Consider the following 21306-nt stretch of genomic DNA (forward strand, 5'->3'; position numbering starts at 1 on the left):
AGTGTGACCGAACGTTTGTCTACATGTGAATCCAGAAACTGGCAAGAAAATTCTTTGAAGCACAAACTGGCTTAAATTTGAACGGAATTTCGGCAACGAAAAAGTTTCTGTGCAGTTTCAACCGAGAAACAAAAACAATTCCAAAGGGTAAATCATCCCAAGGGATCGGATGTAGCCTAAAATAAAAATGGAATTTTGAAACACTTACCCAGTATGTGCGTTGGAAGGTTCTGAAAAAAAGAAAAGAAACGAAAAATGGATTTATTGTACGAATTTTCATTTTTTAGTTAATCTTTCAATAATGGGTTTCTTTTTCGAAAGCCATTTAAATGACAGTTACCATTACGACGAACATGAGGTGATTATTTTCTTTGGTTCAATATTTACACGAAAAATACTTCCGTAGAATTAATTTCACCAAGCACCAATTATAAACGCTCCACTTGGTTTTGCAATTGCCCGTTAAAATAACATCCTCGGAAAGAATAAACAGACCGATATTTATGCAAACAGAGCCCTGCTGCTCTCCTGGATGCAAGAAACGGACTATCGCCGCAACAGCATCAAATAACTCACAATCGTTATCGCTCCATGCTCGGCAAAACCCAATTAGGGAAAAGTTTTAATGTGGCCGTAATCACTCTCTGGCTCTCTGTCCTCTGTCTCTGCGCCGTTTGCACTTGGCTCATCCCGCACTAATCGCTTTATATCCGGACCAATTTAAGTTGATAATGACTATTTGTTTGCACCATTGCAGTCCCCGTTGAAGGACAGACTTCGGGCCTGGCGCACGATCCTTCCGATGCTCCCGGAGTGTTATTTATTGGACAACTAACTGTGTAACACGCGGTACATTAGCAGGTTTACCCGACCGGCTCGGGGGACAGTTATGGCGGAGTTTGTGTTTATGACAGTTTATCCAGAAGCAGCCAGCGCACAACACCGTACGATACCGAAAGATGGTTAGATTAGGCATACCGATCTACCTTGGGCGCTTGTTGGCTCCATAGGAGGGAGAAAGTATTTGCAGTTTATATTTTGCTTGTTGGATTGAAACGGCGAACGATTGCGTAGAAAGTAGTGAAAATGGGGAATTACAGTTTATTGAGTTTTACAGCTTCATTTAACGTGTTTTGTAGTTCTAATCACCTATTTGGGAATCGATTGGAAAATTAGTCACTTGTCAGAAAGACAAAAAATAAGATTTTATGTTGCTATTAATTGTACTGTTTCAAAATGTAGAGCCATGTTTTGAAAGCCAATTTTCACCAATCAGAACTGAAAATAAGGCCAAATACCGTCAATTATCAATCCAATGCCTAATCCAGAATACGTCGCCATGTCCCTCGGTCTTGGGCAGCTATCCTTCAATCTCCCCCAACACCAATTTCGCGCGCATCCTCGTCTACAGCGCACATCCAACGAGTGCGGGGCCTACCCCGAAGTCGACGGCCTCTATCGGGATTGCTGCTAAATATAGCCTTCGCTGGTCGTTCTTTCGGCATTCTAGCTATATGCCCAGCCCACTGCAACCTGCCGTGTTTTATCCACTTAACTGTATCCGCCGATTTGTAAACTTGGTACACTTTATGGTTCATGCGTCTGGGCCAAACACCATTTTCTAGTTTGCCGCCAAGGATTGAACGCAAAATAATACAAGAATTAATGTTTTGTAGAGTGCAAGTTTAGTCCGGGTTTGCAGACTACGGGACTTCAGCTGGTTACGCAATCCGTAGAAGGCCCTGTTTGCAGCTGCTATCCGCCGTTTTCTCTCACGGCTTACTTCGTTGTCACCTGTCACTAATGTACCCAGGTAAATAAATTCGTCGACTACTTCAAAAGTTTCCTCATCTAACACCACCTCAGCACCAACATCCGTCGGACTACAACGCTCTCTGCTAGCCACCATGTATTTCGTTTCGGCAGAGTTAATGATGAGCCCGCTTCTCGCAGCTTTCTCCTGAGAGGTCCTAAGGCCTCTTTCACTGCTCTACGGTTGATACCAATGATGTCGATGTCATCCGCAAAACCTAGAAGCACGTGAGATTCATAATGATGCACGCCGGCCCTCCGTATAGCACCCTCCATTGCGATGTTGAAAAATAAGTTTTACAGCCTGTCTCCCTGCTTCAAACCATCCAACGTCACGAAGGAGTCCGATATCTCACCGGCTATCCTGACGCATGATGTAGAGCCTTCAAGGGTTGCACGTATTAGACTAATTTTTTTTGTTGGGAAACCATGTTCGAGCATAACTTGCCATAACTCATTTCTTTTTATTGTATCGTACGCTGTCCTGAAGTCAATGAACAGATGGTGCGTCTGCAGGTTGAATTCTCGAAATTTATCGAGGATCTGTCGCAGGGTGAATATTTGGTCCGTAGTGGAGCGTCCCCCTCGAAAACCACATTGGTAATCGCCAACAAAAGTTTCCGACAACGGTATCAGTCTATGGAACAGAATACGGGAGAGAATTTTGTAAACGGTGTTGAGAAGGACCACACACTCAGTATGATCCGGTGTGAAGCACGATACAGCTGTTCGCTCCCGACTTCAAAAAGTACGGCTGGAATGCCGTCCTTACCAGCTGCCGTGCAGTCCTGCAGCTCTTTCACGGCGTTCTTAACCTCGTCCATGGATGGTGGGTCCACAGCTTTACCATCATCCCCAATCATCATCCTGCTCCTTTCGACTACGCTGTTTTCTTCACCATTTAACAGCACACTAAAGTGTTCCTTCCAACGTCTAGCCACCTCCGTTCTATCGGTAATCAGGTTTCACTCTCTATCGTTGCACATGACAGGGGCTGACACGTTCCGGTTCCTGACTCTATTCATTTTCTTGTAGAAGCTTCTCGCATCGTGCCTAGAGAAGCAGCCTTCCACTTCTGTTGTCGTTTCGGAAAATCGGGTGCGAATCTTGGATACGATCCGAGTCAACGTTTGGTTTCTAAACGACCTCACGTCTGTAACGTCTGAAAAATGCCAACCATCAATAAGAACATGGTCGATCTGAGAGCAGGCGACTCCATTTGAGTGCCTCCAGGTGTGCTTACGTATATTCCGGCGTGCAAAATAAGTGCTACCGATAGCAGATACCTCTGGCTGCAGCGAAATTGACAAGCTTCAGGCCGTTGTCGTTTGTAGTAGAGTAAAGGCTTTCTCTACCAATCACGAGGCGGGAAAAGTTCTCTTACCCGACCTGCGTATTTGCACGATCTTATCGTGTCGTGAGCACTCATTATACGTCTTTTGTAGGAGCTCATAGAACTCCTCTTTCTCTTAATCGAGTTTATCGTAGGTCGGTGCGCACACATCAGGCTGTAGCTTGAACTTGAGCTTGAGCTTGATTGATCACCACGGTTGCCACTTCGTTACTGACCAGGATCGACCGGAATTCGTCTTTCCTAAACCCAATCCCAGAGACGTACTAATGTTATTTCATTACGAACGGAATCTATCGATGCAAGAGCAAAAGTTATTTCAGAATCATATAAATGTTCTCTATCGCTCGGTGATTCTAGGGAGTGGTGATGGTGGTGATGAGGAGCCTGAGAATTAACCCATGCATAGGTCCTTTGATAATTAAAAATGGCTGACTCTGTAGCCTTGTGGCTACCAGCTCCCTCTTCGGTGCGCACACATCAGGTTGTAGTAGAAAAATTAGGCCTTATTTCTCAGCACGCATATATCGGCCTTCATCTAATAACTTGCTTCATCTGTTTCCCTATCAGCACGAAACAGACCCCCTTTCTGCTTTCATGCCGCCACTGTAGTAGATGTGGTACTTAAATGGAGTGCCCGCAATAGGATCTACTGCCCGGGAATTAGCGTTCACCCGTTTTCGGCCACCTGACCTCCTGTATTACAGCAACCTCCACATTCACTTTCTGCAGCTTTCTAGCCAGAATACCTGCACGTGCCGGTTCGAGTAGAGTCCTTACATTCCAAGTACCGAGTTTCCAATAATCGTTGTCTTTTTTCGTTGGTCTAGTTCCATCCCGATTATTCCGTTCCTTATTTATGTTCAGATTGTTCGTAATATATTTTGAACCTTCGCTATGCTGCCTTACTAGGGCTGCGATACCTAGTCTCACGACGGGGCTGCCATCTTAGATATAGCTGGCGAGGCACCGCGTTACTGGACAAAGGTGAATGACCACAATGGGGTCTCAAGTGACACGTGGGTATTTTCGGAGCCGTTATGGTATCGATCCAGACTAGAAATCGATCTCATAAGCCATTTTGAATTCCACGAAGACTTCCGGTTTTTGGCAAACAGCCCAAAAAGGCCGAATAGCACCCAATATCAATAATTCAAAGCAACCACAAAAACATGCCCAAATCGCGCGGAATTCAACGCAGATTCGAAAGTGGACCTCCACCAACAACCAGTCAGGTCGCCGAAAGGTACCCCCAAGCAAAATGAAGCAATTCCTCGTCGCTGACTCACGTCATCCTATCCCGTTGCCCGCTTCGCTACCACTGAATCCAACCACCAGAGCCGTCACAGATGCTTGCACGTTGGAGCAACGAAATCCACAACGAACCTAAGAAGCGACATCATCAAACTGACTCGACGGCAGGGGCAGTTCATCATTGCGGGCGACCTCAACGCAAAACACCAAGCCTGTGGCGACAGTCGACGCAATTTTCTCCAAGGAGGCTACTACAACATCATGGGTTTGGCTGCTCCCACCTTGGTTCCTCTGCAAACTGATTCCAGGTTTCTCGGCGTAACTACCATCGTGTCGATTGGGCGCGATTCTAGCGATGCGCGGACAACGGAATTGACTACGGCGTCCAACTGAAGTCCTCAGAGAACATCGATCAGAGTCTATAGTCCATCGATGAGGCGTCATATCAGGCTCGGGATCTACACGTACCGGCTTCCATACTGGTGAGTAACTCTCTGAACCTAGACAACACAACCAAACGATACATCCAACTTCGTAACACCATAAGACGGTAGTTCCAGCGCCTCACCTTAAGACCAACACCAATAGTCTCGATAAAATCATCGGAGTCAGGTTGGTGGATTTCAAAAAAAAAAAGATTTTTCTTAACATCTTCGCTCTCTCCCAGTCCGTGGAAGGCCGTTCTGGAAACTTACCAAAATTTTTAAAAACAAACCAAGACCCATTCCCCTTCTATTACCCCCAAAACCAATCCCCGGCCATTCCCTTCTAACACCATCTGATAAATCCAACGCAGTTGATCTACATTTTGTCAACTTTTAATCTGGGCGTTGCCATGGCTAGCCCACACGAAAGTAATGACTAGAGTTGCCGATCTTCCCTCAGTTGTTTCCGATGAATCTAAAACATCTGCTGATGAGGGGATAGCTGTCAACAAGCGTACCAAGAACAAGAAGACCGCAGGTGTTGTTGAAGTTCTCAACCTTGAATAGAAAGCTTGAGTCTAGACTTTTAGAACACCAAGCAACAGTTTGGGTTTGGGCACTCTATCGTTCACTAACTCATTAGAGTCGCTAAGATATTAGGGTGGAACAAGTCCGTTAGCAAAACATTTGCCATGGATTGTTGGACGTCGAAAAGGCGTTCGATGACATGATGGCCCTCCCAATCTTCCTCGTGAAGATCTTTAAGAATTGTCTGTCGAACAGATCATTCCTGGTCTACTTCAACAACACTCCCTCTGATACGTTTGACGTAGATGCTGGGGTTCCACAGGGAATCCTTCTTGGTCTTTTCCCTTCTCAACAGACGCTCTTCCCCTTTCAGCTGGTGGCATCCAGTCTGTGTTCGCAAACGACACTGCCTATATCTTCAAGAGTGAATGAATGATTAGAGCTCTGACGCGTAGACTACAGAAGAGCCTGGAGGTTTCGTCCGCTTATTTCTACAGCTGGAAGATCTGCCATAATGTAGCTAAGACTCAGGCCATTATACTATCGCATTGAAAATGAACGCTACTTATTCCATCTGCCAACGTGAGAATTCACCTCGGAAACACTCCCATCGAATGGTCGAGTGAGGTTGTATTCAGTTTCTATTTTGTTCAAACTCATCAAATCCCTCCATCCTCTCAATTCAATAGAAAATCCAATCTTACCCCTACCAACAAGCTTATCGTTGACAAGCAAATAATTTTACCGGCCATAGAGTACACTTTGCCTGTCTGGGAGAGTTGCGCTAAAACTCACCATCTTAAACTCCAGATTGTCCAGAATAAAATTTTGAGAAAGATTCTAAACAGCCTTTCGAAAACACGAAACTCTGAGATCCATCGCCTGGCTAGAGGAATGGAGAACAATATCCTTGGTTAGGTTCAGAGAGTCTTGCGCTGGGTCATACCACCAGATTATTCGTGAATTGCTACCCTACTATTAACTTGAGGTTCGTAGGTAGGTAGGTTATTACATTTATTTTTCAATTAAAAACAAGTCCTATGAGGGATGAACTGTTAAAATTGTATATAAATAATGAAAATCTTCAAACAAGCAAGCTATAAAACAAAGATGCAGAGCCCAAACGGCTGAACAATTATATTGTAAACCATAAGAAACCATAAAAAATACAACTGAATGAAAAATACAAATAAATGATTCAATGTTATTTTCTCATACTCATCTCATTTCATTCAAAGAAAATGGTGACTGAAACGCATCGAGAATTTAAAATTTTTTACCGAACTGCGGCAATGTGCCGTATATTTTTTTTTTAAGGGGGGATTTGTTAGTAGCTTAAGTATTTATGATAAATATTAGTAAATAATGAGTATGTGTGTCCAATCACAAATGGTGACTTCTCAACACTGTTAGAAATTCGTAATTTTAATTGTTAGGATTTGTTTACTTTCGCAATTAGGACTTATCATTCGTAGGGATTTAAACCTATTTGTCAGAAAAGGGGAAGTAAACTTCCAACAAACTTAATTGCTAACTTATTGGCTATAAAGAGAGCTTATCGTAGCAATTGAGGATTGCAACGATTTTTGTCGAAAATTGTTAATAATTTTATTTGACATAGCTTCCAATGGTTCAACACCAGTAAGTCTATGTAATTCGAGTGTACCAAACCAAGGAGGACGCTCCAAAATCATTTTCAGAATTTTATTCTGAATCCTTTGAAGCGTTTTCTTCCTTGTTGAACAGCAACTTGACCAGATCGGTACAGCATCAAGCATTGCTGGTCTAAAAATTTGTTTGTAAATCAAAAGTTTGTTCTTTAAACAAAGTTTAGAATTCCTGTTAATGAGAGGATATAAACATCTCGTATATTTGATGCACTTGGCTTGTATACTCTCAATGTTCTCTTTGAAAATAAGTTTTTTATCATAAATTAGTCCCAAGTACTTAACCTTGTCAGACCAACTTAAAATAACCCCATTCATCTTGACAACGTGATTATTGTTTGGCTTGAGGAAAAAAGCCCTAGGCTTATGAGGAAAAATTATCATTTGAGTTTTAGAAGCAATGGGAGAGATTTTCCACTTTTGCAAGTAGGAAGAAAAAATATCTAAACTTTTCTGCAATCGACTGCATATGACACGAAGGCTTTTTCCTTTTACGGAAATGCTTGTGTCATCGCAGAACAATGACTTTGTGCATCCTGGAGGCAAATCAGGAAGATCTGAAGTGAATATGTTATACAGGACTGGGCCCAAGACAGAACCTTGAGGCACACCTGCTCTGACAGGAAATCTATCAGATTTTGAATTCTGATAGACAACCTGCAGAGTTCGATCAGTAAGATAATTTTTCAAAATTTTGATTAGGAAAATTGGAAAATTAAAAGTTTGCAATATCGCAATCAAACCTTTATGCCAAACACTGTCGAATGCTTTTTCTATGTCTAAAAGAGCAGCTCCAGTGGAATAGCCTTCAGATTTGTTAGCACGTATCATATTAGTAAATCTGAGCAATTGATGAGTTGTGGAATGCCCATGACGAAATCCAAACTGTTCATTTGCAAAAATTGAATTTACGTTGATGTGTGACATCATTCTGTTAAGAATAATTCTCTCAAGCAGTTTACTTATTGAAGAGAGCAAACTGATTGGTCGATAACTTGAAACTTCAGCTGGGTTCTTATCCGGTTTTAAAATTGGAGTAATTTTTGCATTTTTCGACAGCTTCCAAAAGGGTTTTGAATATGGTTTCAATTTTTCAACTCTAGTCTCAAAATTTTGATTTCTCAGAAGAATAAATCTATGTTTAATCTCTTTCTGTAAATCTTTATAAATAGTTTTAAAAACAGGGACACGAGAACGTTGATATTGACGTCTGCGGACATTTTTCAAACGAATTAGAAGTTGAAGATTTTCGTCAATTATTGGTGAATCAAATTTCACTTGAGCCTTTGGAACAGAATAATTCCTGGCATCAACAATTGCACATTTCAATGCTTCCAAAGCGGAATCAATATTCACTTCGTTTTGCAAATCAAGCTCATTATTGAAATTTCTCTCAATATGAGTTTTGTATCTTTCCCAATTAGCCTTGTTATAATTAAAAACAGAGCTCATAGGGTTTAAAACTGATTCATGTGATAGAGAAAAATTTATTGGAAGATGGTCAGAATCAAAGTCTGCATGTGTGATCAAATCACTACATACATGACTTTGATCTGTTAGCACCAAATCAATTGTTGATGGGTTTCTTACAGAAGAAAAGCATGTAGGACTATTCGGAGACAAAATAGAATAGTATCCTGAAGAACAATCATTGAATAAAATTTTGCCATTGGAATTACTTTGAGAATTATTCCATGCTCGATGTTTAGCGTTAAAATCGCCGATTATAAAAAATTTCGAACGATTTCTGGTGAGTTTTTGTAAATCACCTTTAAAACAATTTTTGTGCTCGCGTGTGCATTGAAATGGTAAATATTCTGCGGCAATAAATAAAATCCCAAGTTCAGTTTGAACTTCAATTCCCGTCTCAAGATGGGGAAGAGCACGATGTTTGATTCGGCGATGAATAACAATTGCAACTCCACCGCCGGAACCCTGAATCCTATCATATCTATGAACCACGTAATTGGGATCATATTTTAATTTTATGTTAGGTTTCAAAAATGTTTCAGTAATAATTGCAATATGCACATTATTTACTGTTAAAAAATTAAAAAGCTCATTCTCATTGACCTTCAATGAGCGACATTCCAATTTAATATTTTAATTGTTTTATTTAAAATCATTGCTAAATTTTAAATTAGAAACAATTTTTATAGTAAAATTTGTGCCTATTTGAATGGCTTCAAACATTGATTTTGCCTGCAACATGGCGTTCATAAGATCGAACATTGCCTGTTGCAAAAAAGAAAGTTTACCTGCCGTAATAGGCCCCAGGCAGTTGACATTAGAAAAAATATTTTCGGCAGCAATATTAGCTGGAGTAATAGGTGTACAATTATTTTCTAGCGTGTTTTGCTTACCCATATTAACGGTCATTTTCGAACTACCAACACTAGGCGGTATAATGTTCGAACTACCTGTAACCTGTGCATAAGTTAAACGGGTATGCAAAGGAGTAGGTAAACTATGCGTCACTGGTACGCTTGGAGAATTTTGTTTTGAATTTTGTTTACCTTGCCTTGCCTTAACAATTGCTAAACGGGCTGGGCATTGATAAAAATTCGACATATGGTTGCCGTTACAATTCGCACAGCGAAAATTTTTACTCTCTTTCACAGGACATGTGTCCTTTTTGTGAGAATAGTCTCCACAAAGGAGGCATTTTTGGTCCATGTTACAAAACTTTGAACCATGGCCATAACGTTGGCAAACACGGCATTGGGTGATATGCTTTTCACCTCCGCCAAACTTTTGATATAATTCCCATTTTACACGCACGTTATATAAAGCATGTGCTTTTTCAAAAAAATTTAAGTTATTCACCTCACTGCGGTTAAAATGAATTAAGTAATTTACAAGGGAAATTCCAGTTCGCTGACTGTTTTCACGTCGTGATTTTTATTTCATCAGAATAACTTGGGTAGGGGCTATACCAAGTAATTCTGTCAAAGTAATTTTGATCTCATCAACGGTTTAATCGTTGGCGAGACCTTTCAATACGACCTTGAACGGCTTGGCGCTCTTCGTATCATATGTAAAAAATTTATACATCTTTTCAGTTAAATACTGAATAAGACGATTCCAATCTTTCAATGTTTGGGCCAGTAAACGGCATTCGCCTCTTCGGCCAATTTGATAAGTAACTTTGACGTCGGAGAGAAACGTAGAAAGTTCTCTTTTAAAAATATTGAATTCAGAAGCAATAGTTACCACAATAGGTGGAACTTTCTCCTTTTTTACAGAAATTTCACTTTGAATAGTTTTACTTTCGAACATTTCAATTTCGCCGGCTTCTTGCTCAGGCAGAATATCATATAAATTTTCACTGCATGAGCTAGTTCCAGAAAGAGATGGTTTCTTTTTTCGTCCTGCCATTTCAGGTGATACGAAAAAAGTTCAAAAATTAAATCAATTTGCAAGTATTGAGAAAGAAAGAAAAAGGTAGTCTTGAGAAAGACTGATGTAAGTTAACTTCCAGGTAATCTTTAAAAGACACACTGACAAAACACAAACTTTGAAGCTATAGGCAATCAAAGACCAGTCCACAAGCAACCGAAAATACGTCTGATCTGTCGGGCAGCTCAAGACGCACTGACTGAATGTGCCGTATATGGTTCCGTCGCTTGAAAGACGGTAATTTTGATGGTGACGACTGTCCGCGCCGAATACATTTGACGACGCTGAATTTAAGAATTTGCTAGATAGGGAATCAGGATCAATCGCAAGAATAGCTTGCTTTGGTTTGGTGGGAATAATTAAAAAATAAGAAACCGATGGTTCGAAGATACGGAACGCTGAGCGTCGATCTTATTGCTCGTGAACAAAAATTGATTTAAAAAAAAAATGATCGTCTCTGAATTAGCTGAACTTTTTTTTTTGGTGAAAGGCAACATTGTTGGCTACATTTCGTCCATACATCGCGAGTTAAGCATATTGAGGAAAAAAAGTTATTCTCAAAAATAAAAAAAAAATAAAACAAACTGAAACAAAGGTTTTCAGTGTAAAACACCTTGATAGAATTAAAACTTGTTATCTTTTGATTATTTATGTTTTATACAATTGAAAGCAAGTAAAATTCAATGCCTAATTTCGACATAATTTGTGTATGCATGTACCTAAAGTTCATTTTATAGATAGGAATGCTACTTACCTGTCATGAATTTACTTATGCAAATGGTGTTAATGTGACGGAAAATACAGTACTAAGTACCTACAGTAAATATTCTTGGGTCGTTTTCTGAGCTGGAATATCTTTTAACTGCTATTTGATAATTACTTAAAGATATAAAACAATAAAATTTCTGTGTTCCAGGTATAGGTTTTACTTAACTAAATAGTTCTTCTAGGTTCCTCTTACAATTTTGTGTACTGTTTTTTGCATATGTAACAGCAACTCAATTTAGTTATACGTTTTGCTGTTTGTTGAACTGTGTAGTCGTAAAGTTCTCGTGGAGTTTTAATAGGATTTTCGAAAACTCGGGCAAGACTTGCTCTCTTTGACATTTGTTTGAGAGTACCTCCGATTGCGCCACTCGGACCTTTCTAATGTGATGATGCGAAAAAGTGCCACACTGCCTCTAATTTAGGCCCTTATTTGAAAACAGAGTCTCGCATTTTTTTTTCATAATGAGCAGCTGCTCCATCTGACATAAAAATAATTTCGGAGAAAAAAATCTCTGTTTCATGAAATCATATAATTTTAATATGAATAGCTGAAAAGCGTCAGTATCTGATATTATAATAAAACATTTTCTAATTTATGTGGCAGTGTTCCCAGCATGTATTACGCAGGTAAATCAGCTGTTGTTTGTGTTCACGAAAAACAACGGTTGTATATTTAGGAACAGTGGATTTTAGATACATACATACACACAATGCAGTGAAATTAAATTGTTTCGATTCTAAAAAACAAAAATAATCAAAACAAAACAAGAATTTAATTCTACCAAGGTGTTTTACACTGAAAAAATAATATACCTTAGTTTCAGTTTGCATGTATTTTTTTTATTTTTGAGAATAAATTTTTTTCTTTTTAAATATGCTCAATTTGCGATATATGGACTAAATGTAGCCAACAATGTTGTCTTTCACCAAAGACTCTCCAGCCAATTCGGAGATAATCATTTTTAAATCGTTTCTTTTTTGTGTTCAAATAACATTTTTTTTCAGTGTAGGACTTGATATATCATTTTATGCATATTTTTTTATGAAAAATAAAATTACCCATAAAACACTTTTTTGAAGAGTTTACCGTTGTTGCGTTATATCGATTGAAAAAAAAGACAGTCGAGATTATTTTTGGAAAAAGTAAGTATGCAGAGAAGCTTAAATGGGTAATAACTTTACACCCAAAATGTTTGAACGATTTTTGAGACGGTGCTGCCAACCTCGGGTCGATTTGGCGCGAAATGCGTCAATAACATATTATTCGTGCTTGTGTGTAATGTGGATTTTAGCCTACCTTTTTTTACAGGCTATCTGTTCTACTATACCGAGCCTCGCTCCTCCTGACCAATATCACCCACTATAATTCCCTGGAGAAGTTCCGTAATGCGTCCTGCTAGTCAGTTTAGAGGAAGTCACGCAAAGGTATCATAGATTTCAGCGTAAAGAGAGGATGAGTAGTGGAGGAGCCTGAAAACAAACCCATGCTTAAATCCTTTTTGACATTGAATGGCCTAGTTCTATCAAAACTTGAACCCACGATCATTTGCTTGACAAAGCGGACTCTGTAACCTTGTGGCTACACGGCTTTCCTTTCAGCAAGGGATGAAAAAGTTTTCAGAAAAATAAAAATTGAATATTTTTATCGACTTGTATCTCAAAATTTTGCTCCAAAACCCTCCACAAACAGCGCGTAATTTTACAGAAAACCTTGAAACCTTTCGTATAAAGATTTCCAAATTTTGGCCGTTATCTTGAATTCACCGCCATCTTGAGTTTAACTCATTCTCGCCGGTTGATGCTGTGTGTTTTTTTGTATGCCTTAAGAATTTAGATTTAAATTGAGCTTGAGCTTGAGTCTCCGTGACCGATCTGAGCAGGTGAAGTTGCACAAAGGAACCACGTATATGGCTACTTGGGATTGGTTTGCCATCTTCAGTGTGAAACAGCGGTACTTAACCTGGGTTAGGTGTACCCCTTAGGGATACGCGGAGGCTTTCAGAGGTCAAAAAATCAGCAATGGCGGACAAAGTCATTTTTTTTTCAAAAACTTCATTTGTTTTTCGATCTTGCTCTTAAAACATGACTGCAGCAATCAAACAAACCATTGTTTAATGTGATATCTGATGTGAACTACCAAAACATGATCTATCGCTACATTCTCCCACTCTGTGAGAGCAAACCAAGCCAGGGAGTACAAGTGGAAAATATCACCAAGGGGTACGGGGACAAAAAAAGGTTGAGAACCGCTGGTGTACACCAATCCAGTAGCTACCGCCTTGTATGTAACAGCCGTTATTATCGGAGACCGAGTTTACCTCTGCTTCTCCACGACTGCGATGGACATGAAAGGTTCTATCACCGCAGTAAGTGACCGAATCGAACAATATTGCGCGCGAAGTTAGCTTATTACGAAGGCGAACGAAGTATCTTTAAAGTCAATATAAACGAGCGAATACATACAAGCGGCGCGCGCGTAAACCATCCGCCACAAGAAGAATCCAAATATTTGAACATTATGTTTATGTCCAATCCCGAATACTCTCGATTCTTTGATAGGTATACTAGCGTAGTTATTAGATCAATCATGATATTAAGCAACTGAGCTCGGTTTGTGATATGCTAATATAAAAGTAACGAGCTGGCAATCTTCGACTGAATGGTCATACCAAGTTTATCCCTGCATCTCTACTCTGCGACAGAGAAAAAGGTTCGTGTTATTATGTCTCCGTGGCGAATGATGGAATCGAGGCTTGCGTATCACGAATACGAATGCTTTGTATCATTCTTATCAATCTCGCGATCCTATGTGAATGACGCATGCGAAAATCATTAACTATACAAAACGATCTTCGTATTTCAATATATGTCTGTTACCAAACCAGAAAACCTGCAAGAAAGTAAACACACTATTTCAAAATAATAATCAAATTCCAGTAATATTATATGATTATAATAATAATCTAAATGCATTCGTTTTTTAAATACATATTTGAAAAATGATTTTAGAGAATTTGACCTTTTTATGAAATTAGGCCATTTGGAATTCGCGGTTTTTAGCAACATCCAACGAAAAATAAAATGTATTATCAACATAACATAATTCATTCTTTGACAACGAATTTATTTCCATGGTTTGTATAATTTAAAGGACAGAAATTATTTCTGAATTATTCTTCTAATATTTTGGCTGTTGTTCCTGCTTGCCCAAATAACCTGCTAAAAGACGTATTATATAAAAAAAATGGCTAACCTTGTTTCAAAATATCTCGATAATGGATGCATGTAGTAAGGTAATCGCTAAGAGCTTTATGGTTTGACTATTGAAATCATATAATTCTATTATTCTTTTGAAAGTTAAAATTGAAAGGAATTTTAACACTTAAATTTTGAGGTAAAATTTATACTACATTTCTCCATCCTGAACTTTTTACCAAAAGTTTTGAAATACTGTCAAGTTAAAATAAATTTGAAGGAAAATTCAAGTTATTTGGTATTTCAATAAGATTCAGTATTTTATTTAACTTTTTAAAACAAAATTCGAAATAACTTTAAAATGAATGCATATAGGATATTATCCAAATCTCTGAAAATCAGTAGAATACACCAGTAAGAAAACTTTATGTCGAATCGCGCATAAAGAATTGCCTCCATCGCTTATGATATAAAATTCCACAATATTACACGCAATTTTAAATTAGATTGCAAATAATTCTAAACAAAATCGTGGTTTACGTCAGAAACAACTGAAATTTAAATGTGAAAATATTTTACGTTATGTGTAATATGCAGGATTATTGTGGAAATATCCATCCTGGATTTCAGGTTTTTTTCTGGAAAAAATGATAGAAAATCAATTGTTTTTTTTTCTGTAATTTACGATTCATTTAATCTTTAACGCGCATCCAGAGGGTTTTTGAGTTACAATGATTTAAATAAAACCAATGCCAAAACGCTTATACCCTTTTAGAAAATGACAATTGAGCCTGAAACTCACAGAAAATACTCACTTTGCTAAGTCAAGTACGCGTGCAAAGTTTCACTCAAATCTAAATTTGCAACGATAGGTCATATGGCATGGAACCGTTCCTGAAATAAATGGTTGATTTTTAAATTTCTAAGAGGAGCAAAATTTCAAAAATGTCCATCGTCAGTAACTCCAGTAGTTGCAAAAGAAAAATATATACAGCTGTAGCTTGCTGTGAGTGAACTATTTTGGGAGGCCAAACAAAAAAAAAGGGACTGTCATTTACGATCGGAAATCACACACGCACGCAGCCATAAATTTCCAGCAGTCAATCATCGAGCATCTGCCGTCGCTGTTAAAAATCGCTTAGCTCTATTCATTTCCAATAAATCAACAATTGCAAATCGACTAGTCAACGCTCTCATTTATCGTTGCTTTTCGATCTCGATTCCAATTCCCGACGGCGCTCCAATCCAAACATCCTATAACGTACGTGTGCTTGACCGGGTGCCACGTTGGGAAATACAGAGCGAAACAAAAAATACGGAGTGGCTCTTTGTGTAATCCTATTAAAATTGGAATTATTTATTTATCTAACAACACTGTATAGATGTTGATCGCTTGCGGTAAATGATGGAAGTTCATCTACAGCATATTAGAAGCCGTTCGGGTGGATTTAGCTCCGGTGGTGAAAGAAAACAGAAGAAAAATAAAGAAAACCAGCACGTCATCCATATTGATCTCCTAGAATGGCATTTTAGGAGGAGAGTGAACTCGCCATTAGCACATAAATGGTTGAAATAGTGGCGAGAAATAGAACGTCTTGTAATTGGAAAATGATTTACACTTTCGAGAAACTACAATGTAGCCCGCCTTTTAGCAAACTCACTGGGGATAGAGAAGGTTAGTAATGATTCTGATAATGATTCTTTAAACTCAACTCAACCCGAGCTCGTTTTGTGGACCCGGATTCCATTACGCACCAGCAGCCAAGAATCAGAAAGGATTGCCGCACTAGCCATTGTTTAGCTGGCAACGGCAGCAGTAGCGCGAAGCATTTAACTTTTATTTCCCGCCTGAGTACCCGTTGGTATGTGTGTGTGTGGCCGACCGGCGTCGGGATATTTTTGATTAAAAGTTGTTCCAAGCATGTTTATGGCGCCTGAAAATCATAATCGCTCATACGGCTGGATGGGGTTAAATCTGGTTTCAATTTAATTTTTATGCTTCAGTTTAGTGCATTTATATGGCTGCTAGTGTGCATGTAGAGTCCCATATTCAGCGATCATGATGATTTACGAGATCTGGGGGGTTAGTTTCTGCTGTTCTAGCAAAGACGCTGATGATTGTTATATTGTTAAATTTTTTTCTCTTCTTCGCTAGCGAAGTTTAAACCATGAACAGCTAAATTATTCAAAAATTCAAAGATCGTCGTTTTTCAAGCTATGAAAATATTCCAGACACGCTAAAAAATAAAAGAACAAGAATAAAAATAAAAATAAAGAATGTATTTCCAGGGCCTTTGAGTGATAGCTATTGGTACTGGGGTCAGCTACAAAAGACAACCATTCTTGAAGCATTGGCCCTTCGGCCCAGCGTTTCAGATATGCAAAAAAATGCATTAGTATTTCTCAGATAATGAAAATAAACCATACACAAACCAGTAAACAACCTCTTGGTTGTTTGAGATTTTGGTAGGGTAAGTATTAACAAACAATTATGCTGCTTCGTTGAATTTTTTAGGCATCCTCTCTAAGGGATGCACATTCTTCTTTCGACAAAAAGCTTATCATTCCTGATGATACCGTAGTTCCTGGAAATTAAACTTTTCGACTTGAAACCACAAAAGCGTGATTTCTTTCCCATGATGCAAAGAAAAATGTTCACATAATTCCAAGAAGAAGAAAAGAACTGCGCTTCAAAGAAAGTCTTGAAGATTATAAGAGATAATATGTGAACGTTTGTAGTCTACCTGAGTATGGCTGTTGGGGTGACGTGGAAAAAGTCATGTCAGTACCCCTCCTTCTCCTCCCATTCAACACAAATCGTTCCGAACTGCCAGGCGAAGCTGACAGACACCAAATGGCGTGCGAATACATCGAGTTCAGCTTGATGAAACTTTCTCCAGATGCTATAGGATCAACACAAGCGCCACGGGGCCACTGTGAAATTCATCGATATTAAAATATACGGTTTTATGGTATTTATCTCTCCGATTAGTTCAGTTTGCATGCCACGACTCACGAAAAAGCGCCGCTGGGTGTTTGCTTGTGACAGAGAGCGGTGTCATCAATAATGTGAAATAGTGTTCACGGGGTCTTTTCGCACCCAGCAGATGTGTGCTTACTAACACCTTCAATCCTGACGCATAAGTCCCAATCCACATGCCAATTTTCGCGCTCAGAGTATTATTGGGTGAATATTTGGCTGCGGAAAATGGATTTTCTGACAATCATTTAAATTTATTCAATTTCAGTCCGCATGACGAGGAAATCCTTTATATATACGTATGTATAAATGTGACGTACGTATAAGTCATTTCGCGGAAATTCTCTATTCGCGTGCTCCATCGAATCAGGCTGTAGAGCTGATACCAAGAAACAGCCATAAAACCTCCTTTTTTTGTTTCATTTATTTTTTTATTTATATTCCCTGAGAGCTGAATTGCTTGAACTTTCAGCTTCTATGCGGAAGTGCTATTGTGTGTCGAATTGTCAGTCGTAGAAAGCAATTTCAATTCTGTGAAAATAACTGGGAAAAAGCTTGCACACGTGACAACCTAAACGTGCATTGGTCTAAAATTATAGACAAATTCAGCAGAAATGGTTCCTCTAGGTAGCCCAAGTCCAGCAAAAAAAATATAACCTCCACTAATTGACCCGCCAATACGTTTGACGCAGGATGATAAAAAACTTTGATGCGTTGAAACGTCAGCAGAAAAAACTCCGCTGCCGATGACGCATGTTATGTCGTTTCACTGCCACCCGGAATGATCAAATGTGACACCGTGTGACACGACAAACAGTTGTTTCGCAATCATTCAACATGGCTTTAGCGAATGCCACATAACGCACATTCCCCATCATTCTGCCGATTTCCAGCCTGGAGGATGGCCTGAAGCATGGAAATATGGACAGATTCAGATTTTTCTTGCTGATAGGAGACAATTTTTTTGTATTCTGTTTCCAATTTGCTTATTTCTGAATTTTTTTGGTTGGTATTTTTAGCACTAAAAAGCGCTTTTTGAAACTCTATTTGAAATTATTATCATTTTTGATTGTTAGAAACGTTGTATTTGGAATCACTTTCTGTTCGACTTTTAGGCCATTTTTTATAAAAAATATGATTTTTTCAGTGTATTCTATCCGTTTAAAGCGTATTTTTTAGGCTCATTCTGGGATCAAGCATTTCTTATTTCTGACTTTAGGAAGCGCATCACTTCCATCCTGACCTCAAATGTGGATCATTTCTTGATAGGTATGTTAGTTTTTTCAAAAAACGCTTTTTCGCAACTTTAGGCTTGTTATTTCAAGTGATTTTCTGTTTCGGCTTATATTATTTGAACCGAAAATCACTTTATTTCTCAATGGCGTCTGGGCGTCATGCTGAGGTCGTCATCCCAAAAATTCTTACTGAGCGATTCTTCGGTCGAATACAGCTCAGAAACGCAGGCATAAATACCAATCAAATGTTCCCGGTGTTAAACTGGGTTATGAATATTACGCCACTTTTCACAGTAGATAATTTGAACCTCACATAACAAAATGATAACAAAATGGAAGGCTGTTTCCACACCGAAAGCTAGACACGGTCGCAGATTATAATTGCCAGTATCACAAAAACATTTGTTTGTTGCTAAAATACGATGAAGCTTTCTGCTGCCGGCTATTACCCCTGCCGCTACACCTACCGCTGACGCTTGTAGCACTGCCACTTCTGGTACCCGTTGAAGCCACTGCTACTACACACTGCTTCTTATTTAATACCGTCCTAGTGACCATTCACCAATAAACTGATTGGTTTGAGCAGAAGCAGGTTTTTATATAGTCCTTAAAAACCATAATGACCTTAATGGTTAGATGGTCAAATAAGAAAATAAATAAGTAAACAAAATTCTTTCACAGTAAACTGGATATAATATTCTGTAGACCGTGTCAGGGAAAGTGAGTATTAAACGGCCAATAAGATCGTCCAAATCTGCGTTTCAACAAGGCTTGATCATTTTCAATAGTACAGTGTTTGCATAATTAAAGCTTGACAATTTTCAAGGATTGAAGGATGTACCTACAGTAGCATCTGTGTTACTGCCGTAGCTTTAAATAGAGGAATTGCCGCTGTATCTGCCACTGCCGCTTCTAATACCCTTCTAACTACCGCTGCTACCCGTTGCTCCTTAGCTAGGACCGTGCTTGTCACCATCTACTAGTAAAATGATCGGTTTGAGCAGATACAGGCTCTCATACAGCCCAAAGAGTGCTTTCCCGCTGACTAAGCATATAATGTTGTCCACCGTGCTAGGGAAAGCAAGCATTAAGCGACCAGGTCAGAGGTCGAATTCTTCGTTTCAACAAGGCTTGACTATTTTCAATAGTCTTCTGCATTTGGGTGGATGATTACATGATTTTCCAATCGATTGCTGCAAAAATGAAGGTTATCCATTAAAAAAACCGACTTATCAGCATTTAAAATTAGATATATTTTTCTCTTTTTCCGTTTATAGATTTTCATTTTACACGCCTATGTAGCCGAATCCCTATGATGAGAGACGTAGCTATACGTAAAAACTTCATTCTGTGATGAATAGAGAGTCTATTTTTGGTCTCTTTGCCTATGTTCTTTTTTTGGAGGGAGAGAGCCTCAAGCGCAGTTCCCATTGCTCCGGGCCGGGGCCGGGCCGCGTCCGTGTTCTGTTCGAGATTTTTCATGCATTTACACTGCTCCGCGTTTGAACCGTGTCTTTGCCGTGCTCTGGCTGAGAAATGTTGATGTGTGTATGTGAAAGAACGTCTTCATTTTTTTTTCATACCGCAGCTCACTCCGCGCGAAATATGTCACTAAAACATACGCCTTCAGAGTGGGGGCCTAGCGTGGTTGGTAACGTCTCCTCCAACCACGCTTGACGTCTGGGTTCGAATCCCAGCGCCGACATAGGTGTCGATGGTTGTGAGGTGGCGTGATCCACTCACAACTGGTCTAGATTCAATCCTAGCCGGCACCGGAAGATTTTCTGAAGCGAAAAATTTCTGGGATCGCGCCTTCCATTGGATGAGGAAGTAAAGCCGTTGGCGCCGGTCCGTTAATTAACGGGCGTGAGTTGGGGTCCTGGGTGGAGTTACCTCCCTGGGCGTCGGTGATTGGCACAACAACCGTGGCGGAACTAGACCGACAGAAAATAAGCGGGCTAAAAATAAACATACGTCTTCCGGGCTACAAAAAAATATCGTCGGCAACGACATGTTTTCTCTCGCACGTTGGCAGCACGGCGGCAACTCGGCGCTGCGCCGGTTTCGACATGGCGCTTCGGTGTGAATGCGTTCGTAAGAACCCATGCAATCAATCTCAAACAAGAACGGACGATACACGGCACAGACACGGCCCGGCCCCGGCACGGAAGCAATGGGAGCAATGGATTAAAGGCTCGTCGGGTGTAGCAGCTTTGCGTAGTGTATAGTGCGGGGAAAAAGCTAAATTCTTGTTGCTATCATGGCTAAGCATATTTTGTGCTAAATACAAAGTATTTAAAGTAAATGTTCGGTTCACGAGTAAGCATATATAAACTTCGTTACCGGTTTTTCTATAATCTCTCGCTTAGAAAATGGCTGTCTTTAGAGCGCAGCGCTGTGCTGGTGATCTTTCTCATGTTCTGAGAGACTGAGACACTGTCTTTGAGAGTTTATCGCAGTACAGTGTTGTAGGGTACAGGCTGCTCTATAGATAACGTCACCGAGAGCCAGGCATGCCAATGGTACAGTCATTTTTTTACTATCTGCAAAGGGTATTCTTCCCTGTTGTTGTTTGTTCGTGCTACCTATCATGCTGGCAGTCCGATAGTTATATTGAAAACATCTAATTATATTGGCAACCAGCGATGGAAAAAAATCACCGGTATCGGTGCTGGTGCACTCTCTTTGATTT

General features: G+C 39.5%; 1 protein-coding gene across 2 annotated transcripts in view; it reads right to left on the bottom strand.

Moving 5' to 3' along the window:
• LOC129725330 (5-hydroxytryptamine receptor-like) overlaps positions 1 to 21306 on the bottom strand; it is a 396266-nt gene that overhangs the window by 291169 nt on the left and 83791 nt on the right. For both annotated transcript variants that reach the window (XM_055681008.1, XM_055681007.1), the window contains exon 2: positions 209 to 230. The gene's annotated coding sequence lies outside the window, so the exon portion shown is untranslated. The remainder of the gene's footprint in view (positions 1 to 208; positions 231 to 21306) is intronic.

Source organism: Wyeomyia smithii, chromosome 2 (assembly GCF_029784165.1).
Source record: "Wyeomyia smithii strain HCP4-BCI-WySm-NY-G18 chromosome 2, ASM2978416v1, whole genome shotgun sequence".
NCBI classification, from domain to species: Eukaryota; Metazoa; Arthropoda; class Insecta; order Diptera; family Culicidae; genus Wyeomyia; species Wyeomyia smithii.